This window comes from Penaeus monodon, chromosome 28, assembly GCF_015228065.2.
Source record: "Penaeus monodon isolate SGIC_2016 chromosome 28, NSTDA_Pmon_1, whole genome shotgun sequence".
NCBI classification, from domain to species: domain Eukaryota; kingdom Metazoa; phylum Arthropoda; class Malacostraca; order Decapoda; family Penaeidae; genus Penaeus; species Penaeus monodon.
In genome coordinates, this window is record NC_051413.1 from 18031319 (window position 1) to 18031706 (window position 388).

General features: G+C 52.6%; 2 protein-coding genes across 4 annotated transcripts in view; one reads left to right on the forward strand and one right to left on the reverse strand.

The window, feature by feature from the left end:
• LOC119591399 (importin subunit alpha-9-like) overlaps positions 1 to 388 on the forward strand; it is a gene marked incomplete at its 3' end in the record, with an annotated part of 83153 nt that overhangs the window by 57137 nt on the left and 25628 nt on the right.
• LOC119591396 (retinoid-inducible serine carboxypeptidase-like) overlaps positions 1 to 388 on the reverse strand; it is a 63805-nt gene that overhangs the window by 9732 nt on the left and 53685 nt on the right. The gene's annotated exons all lie outside the window — the stretch shown is intronic.

Sequence of the window (388 nt, forward strand, 5' to 3'; positions counted from 1 at the left end):
CTTGGTCTCACAGAAATTTCTACACCGGCATGCTTGTCATTTACGACAGATACAGCGCCTGACAAGTTAACTGTGTTTATCAGCGATCCTATGGAACGATTGACGAGCTCCCTGACTGATCAACACTGTTGCTCCCGTCAAGACCACCTACGCTTCGGTATAATGACCTCTGCGAACAAGCTCTCTAGGCCGCCGACTTCAAAAGTCACCTGTGCGACCTACTTTCCTTTTCGTATGCAAGAACCGAGACTCCATGCATCACCGCCGTCGAAATTTCGTCTTCAGCACCACCCACTGCTGCCGGATCGAGGGCGATCCTGGTTAGGTGGCCGAGCAGTTTAATGACCTCTCCCCTCTACGCACCCCAGGCTTCCCACGGTACACAGCA